The sequence below is a fragment of the Zalophus californianus genome, chromosome X (assembly GCF_009762305.2).
Source record: "Zalophus californianus isolate mZalCal1 chromosome X, mZalCal1.pri.v2, whole genome shotgun sequence".
NCBI lineage: Eukaryota > Metazoa > Chordata > Mammalia > Carnivora > Otariidae > Zalophus > Zalophus californianus.
Genome location: NC_045612.1, coordinates 53,178,943 through 53,184,889, shown reverse-complemented (window position 1 = coordinate 53,184,889; position 5,947 = coordinate 53,178,943).

Genomic DNA, 5,947 nt, shown 5'->3' with positions numbered 1-5,947 from the left:
TGGTCCTCTAAATTGATGCAGGAAAAGCATTTGACAAAATACAACATCCTTTCCTGATTAAAACTCTCCAGAGTATAGGGATAGAGGGAACATTCTTCAAGTTCATAAAATCCATCTATGAAAAACCCACAGTGAATATCATCCTCAATGGGGAAAAGCTAAGAGCCTTTCCCTTAAGATCAGGAACTGGTCAAGGATGCCCACTCTCACCACTATTGTTCAACACAGTACTAGAAGTCCCAGCAACAGCAATCAGACAACAAAAAGAAATGAAAGGTATTCAAATTGTCAAAGAAGAAGTCAAACTCTCTTTTCGCAGATGACATGATACTTTATGTGGAAAACCCAAAAGACTCCACCCCCAAATTACTAGAATTCATACAGCAATTCAGTAATGTGGCAGGATACAAAATCAATGCACAGAAATCAGTTGTTTTCTTATACACTAACAACACAACGGTAGAAAGAGAAATGAGACAAACGATTCCATTTACAATAGCACCAAAAACCATAAGATACCTCTGAATAAGCCTAACCAAACAGGTAAAGGATTTATACTCTAGGAACTACAGAACACTCATGAAAGAAATTGAAGAAGACACAAAAAGATGGAAGAATATTCCATGCTCATGGATTGGAAGTATAAGCCTTGTTAAAATGCTTATGCTACCAAGAGCAATCTATACCTTCAATGCTATCCCGATAAAAATTCCAATGACATTTTTCAAAGTGCTTGAACAAACAATCCTAAAATTTGTATGGAATCAGAAAAGACCCTGAATCACCAAGGAAATGTTGAAAAAGAAAAACAAAGCTGGGGGCATCACGTTCCCTGATTTCAAGCTATATTACAAAGCTGTGATCACCAAGACAGCATGGTACTGGCACAAAAATACACATATTGACCAAGGGAACAGAATAGAGAACCCAGATATGGCCCCTTAACTCTATGGTCAAATAATCTGCGACAAAGCAGGAAAAAACATGCAATGGAAAAAAGACAGTCTCTTCAATAAATGGTGCTTGGAAAATTGGACAGCCATATGCAGAAGAATGAAACTCGACCATTTTCTAACAACATACACAAAGATAAACTCAAAATGGATGAAAGACCTCAATGTGAGACAGGAATCCATCAAAATCCTAGAGGAGAACATAAGCAGTAACCTCTTTGACATCGGCCACAGCAACATCTTTCAAGATACATCTCCAAAAGCTAGTGAAACAAAAGCAAAAATGAACTTTTGGGACTTCATCAAGTTATAAACCTTCTGCACAGCAAAGGAAACAGTCAACCAAACAAGGAGGCAACCCACAGGATGGGAGAAGATATTTGCAAATGACATTACAGATAAAGGGCTGGTATCCAAGATCTCTAAAGAACTTCTCAAACTCAACACCCCAAAACCAAATAGTCAAGTCAATAAATGGGCAGAAGACATGAAAGACATTTCTCTGTAGAAGACATACAAATGGCTAACAGACACATGAAAAAATGTTCATCATCATTAGCCATCAGGGAAATTCAAATGAAAACCACATTAAGGATACCACCTTACACCAGTTGTTAGAATGGCAAAAATGGACAGGGAAAGAAACAACAAATGTTGGAGAGGTTGTGGAGAAAGAGGAATCCTCTTACACTGTTGGTGGGAATGCAAGTTTGTACAGCCACTTTGGAAAACAGTGTGGAGGTGCCTCAAAAAATTAAAAATAGAGCTACCCTATGACCCAGCAATTGCAGTCCTGGGTATTTACCCCAAAGACACAGATGTAGTGAAAAGAAAGGCCACATGCACCCTAATGTTCATAGCAGCAATGTCCGCAAAAGCCAAAGTGTGGAAAGAGCCGAGATGCTCTTCAACAGATGAATGGATAAAGAAGATGGGGTCCATATTACGATGGAATATTACTCAGCCATCAGAAAGGATGAATACCCAACTTTTACATCAACATGGATGGGACCGGAGGAGATTATGCTAAGTGAAATAAGTCAAGCAGAGAAAGTCAATTATCATATGGTTTCACTTATTTGTGGAACATAAGGAATAGCATGGAGACCATTAGGAGAAGGAAGGGAAAAATGAAGGGGGGGATATTGGAGGGAGAGATGAACCATGAGAGACTATGGACTCTGAGAAATAAACAGGGTTTTAGAGGGGAAGGGGGGGATTGGTTAGCCCGGTGATGGGTATTAAGGAGGGCACGTACTGCATGGAGCACTGGGTGTTATACAAAAACAATGGATCGTGGATCACCACATCAAAAAACTAATGATGTATTTTATGGTGACTAACATAATAAAGTTTAAAAAAAATTTTAAAAAAGAAAGTATTTCTAAACCTAGTAAAGGGGAGTAGAATATGCCACCCCAGTATGTGCCACTTTGGCATGTGGATTATTTTGAGCTGAAGGCAATCAGCACCCAGCAGATTCAAGAAAATCTTTTATGTCTCCTTTAACTGACTAAAAGAATTTAGATAGGAGACCTGGACCAGAAAGACAGCTATTACCAGGCATAACTTTTATCTGAAAGACTTACCTGTGTTGCAAGGCAAATATCTGATTACCAAATATCTGTTCTTATCTTCCTGTGAATTGCCCTCCTCCCGTTTGAAGCCCCAGCCCCTATCCCATTCCTTAGCTCAGAATGGTATATAGGCCTCAATTGTCTGAGTGCTTTGGGTCTTATATTATTATGAGGCTCACATACATGTAAATTTGTTTTTCTCCTTTTAGTCTGTCTTATGCCAACTTAGTTATTAGACCAGCCAATGAATCTAAAAGGGTAGAAGGAAATTTTTCCACCTCCATACCAGGCATAGAGTTCCTTTACTAAACTGTGAATTTCCTGCCCTCAGGATTTAGCATGCGGAGCAAACACTGAATTCATTTATTGAACTCTGGCTCAATTTGTAGATTAACTTTTCAGATAGTCTCATCAAAAAGTGACAATAATTCCGAGAAGAGATTTTTCCTGGCAGGCTTCTTCAAAAGTCTGTGAAAAATTCCAGAGTTAAACAGAAATTATTTGCTTTTTTTGTTTTTCTTCTTTCTTTCTTAAATTAAGGTGGAGAATAATATTATTTTATAACTTTTTTACTTATTTTAGAATATTTTCCAGGAAAAGTGCAGATAAAGCCTTAACCACCAGTCTGTGGTTTTCATCTTATGATTACATCGCCAAGATTTTTCAATAATTTTTCTGATAAGTGAATTTATTCATATTAGGAGAAGGGAGCTTTTAACAAATCCTTTATATTCTTGCTATTGACAGAAAGGTTTAGAGGTTAGTTATCAAGTGCCTTGGGATGAGATATAAGCAATTGTTCCTAACTACAACTGTCTCCTTTGACATAGATCAACACCTGAAGCACAGTGGATATCAATGTGACTCTGATATAGTGGCAGAGAGCTCTACAAGTCAGATGAAACCAGCCTCTTAACTCTCAATGATACCTGTTCCATGGTCTATACCTGGGTCCTGCCTCATGTTTTTTTGTTTTGTTTTGTTTTTGTCTTGTGAATCTTGTGGTTCTTACTGTTTTCTCTCAGCCTAAACTGTTGAATTAAATCCCGTGATTTCCACTAATAATCCAGTAAAAGCGTCTTTTAATTGTGCAGAAAATCAATTGGCATTCTAGGACATTTTCATACAATTTTTATTTGTGTATACCACCAGCATATCAAACTCAAGATACCCAAAGTGGACCTCATCTTCTATCCCAAATTTGCTCTTCCCTGCATTTCATATGTTCTTAAACCTGCCTAGATCCACTCATTATGGAGGCTTAAAACATCAAGGTAATCTTTGGTCTTTCTCTTTCTCTTGCCTCCCTCATCCAATCAGTTACTAAACCCTGATGAGTTTACCTCTTTCATATCTAATTAAAATTTATTCCTCATTTCTAATGCTACTATAATTTACTCAATTAATTAACATGGAAAATATTTATTAAGTACATACTTGTGTCAAGCATCATGGTAAGGGTTGAGGATATGAACGTAAATAAAACCTACTCTCTAATCTCAATTATCTCCAACTACTGAAGTGTAGAAGTCTGAGAGTGAAGTATACCTGAGAGAATGGTCAATTCCTCCCTGTATTTGGTGAGAAAAGTCCTCATAGAGGAACTAAAAAAAGAACTTAGTATGTATATTATTATTCAATTAAAAATTTAAAGATAGAACTGAAGGTGAGGGGAGGAATTCAAGGCAGAAAAAAATGTTGAGGGGCGGAGCAAGATGGCGGAGGAGTAGGAGACCTAGATTTTGAATGGTCTCAGGAATTCAGCTGAATAGGGATCAAACCATTCTGAACACCTACGAACTCAACAGGAGATTGAAGAGGAGAGTAGCAACAACTCTCTGAACAGAGAAGCGACCACTTACTGGAAGACAAAATGACAAGACGAAAAAAATCACCTCAGCAAAAAGAACAAGAGGAAGTACCGTCAGCCAGGGACCTACTCAATACGGACATTAGCACAATGTCGGACCTAGAGTTCAGAATCATGACTTTAAAGATACTAGCTGGGCTTGAAAAAAGCGTAGAAGTTATTAGAGAAACCCTTTCTGGAGAAATAAAAGAACTAAAATCTAACCAAGTCAAAATCAAAAAGGCTATTGATGAGGTGCAATAAAAAATGGGGGCACTAACTGCTAGGATAAATGAGGCAGAAGAGAGAATCAGCGATATAGAAGACCAAATGATGGAAAATAAAGAGGCTGAAAAAAAAACAGAGAGAGAAACAACTACAGGATCACGAGGGAAGAATTCGAGAGATAAGTGATATGATAAGATGAAACAACATTAGAATAATTGGGATCCCAGAAGAAGAAGAAAGAGAGAGAGGGGCAGAAGGTATATTGGAGCAAATAATAGCAGAGAACTTCCCTAATGTGAGGAAGGAAACAGGCATCAAAATCCAGGAGGCACAGAGAACCCCTCTCAAAATCAATAATAATAGGTCAACACCCCGACATCTAATAGTAAAACTTACGAGTCTCAGAGACAAAGAGAAAATCCTGAAAGCAACTCGGGAGAAGAGATATGTAACCTACAATGGTAAAAATATTAGATTGGCAACAGACCTATCCACAGAGACCCGGCAGGCCAGAAAGGACTGGCAAGATATCTTCAGAGCACTAAACGAGAAAAATATGCAGCCAAGAATACTATATCCAGCTAGGCTATCATTGAAAATAGAAGGAGAGATAAAATCTTCCAGAACAAACAAAAACTAAAGGAATTTGCAAACACGAAACCAGCCCTCCAAGAAATATTGAGAGGGGTCCTCTAAGCAAAGAGAGAACCTAAAAGCAGCAAAGAGCAGAAAAGAACACAGACAACAGACAGTTAACAGTCACCTTACAGGTAATTCAATGGCACTAAATTCATACCTTTCAATAGGTACCCTGAATGTAAATGGTCTCAATGCCCCAATCAAAAGACACAGGCTATCAGATTGGATTAAAAAACAAGACCCATCAATATGCTGTCTGCAAGAGACTCATTTTAGACCCAAAGACACCCCCAGATTGAAAGTGAGGGGGTGGAAAACCATTTACCATGCTAATGGACACCAAAAGAAAGCTGGGGTGGCAATCCTTATATCAGACAAACTAGATTTTAAAACGAAGACTGTAATAAGAGATGAGGAAGGACACTATATCCTACTTAAAGGGTCTATCCAACAAGAAGATCTAACAATTGTAAATATCTATGCCCCGAACATGGGAGCAGCCAATTATATAAGGCAATTAATAACAAAAGCAAAGAAACACATTGACAACAACACAATAATAGTGGGGGACTTTAACACCCCCCTGACTGAAATGGACAGATCATCTAAGCAAAAGATCAACAAGGAAATAAAGACTTTAAATGACACACTGGACCAAATGAACTTCACAGACATATTCAGAACATTCCATCCCAAAGCAA